The sequence below is a fragment of the Triticum dicoccoides genome, chromosome 3B, assembly GCF_002162155.2.
Source record: "Triticum dicoccoides isolate Atlit2015 ecotype Zavitan chromosome 3B, WEW_v2.0, whole genome shotgun sequence".
Taxonomy (NCBI): Eukaryota; Viridiplantae; Streptophyta; class Magnoliopsida; order Poales; family Poaceae; genus Triticum; species Triticum dicoccoides.
Window position 1 is genome coordinate 553,901,291 of NC_041385.1, and position 887 is coordinate 553,902,177.

An 887-nucleotide genomic window follows, 5' to 3' on the forward strand; every position below is an offset into this window, starting at 1 on the left:
AGGGAGATGGGGACGGGGCGCCGTGCCCGGTCCAGATCGGGCAGAGGGGGGGCGAGGAGCGAGGGGAGTGAGGGTTTCGTCCCCGATCCAGAACGTGGAGGGGAGTGGGGAACGAGGAGGAGAGTGGGCGTCGTGGGGTGGCGGCGGGTGAGGGAGACGAGGGGAGAGGTAGGGATTTGTGCGGGGGAGTGGGGTGGCCGGGCTAGGGTTCGGTCGCCCCAGGGGGGTGTTGTAGGTGCCAGCTGGGCCGGCCTGGTTGGCCCGATGGCCAACTGGGCCGAGGCCTAGTGGGGGGTCCCCTTTTTTTGTATATTCTTTTCTGTTTTTATTTTATTTTACTTTTCTGTTTTCTATTATAGTTTTTAATAGTTTTCAGTTTTGTAAATTTATAAGACCAGTACCTAAAGGGAGGTTGTAAATTAGCCCGCTTCCATAATATATTTTGGAATTTTTAAAATATTTAGTTCGCATTTTTATAAATTTCAAAAGGGCATTTATAATAGGTTTAGCTGCTGTTTTAATTATTTTAGTGCATTGGAATAATTTATAGAAGTTTTGTTTCTTCACCATAATTATCTATGCAATATTTGACACGGTCCGAACAATTTTGTTTTAAAGTTTGAAATCTTTGTTTGTTTACTCGATTTTTGAATTTGAAATTCGAACTAGGTTCCGAACTAACGCGAGTTTATCCACAGTAACCGAGGTGACGTGGCATCATTAGCGGGGATTACTGTAGCTTAATTACCCGGGCGTCACAATTCTCCTCCACTACAAGAAATCTCGTCCCGAGATTTAAGCGGTGGAGTAAGGGGCGAAGGTGTTGGTAGCGAAAAACCTAACGAGTCTTCTCGGTCTTGGCTTCCCTTTCGAAGAGGTTGATCCCT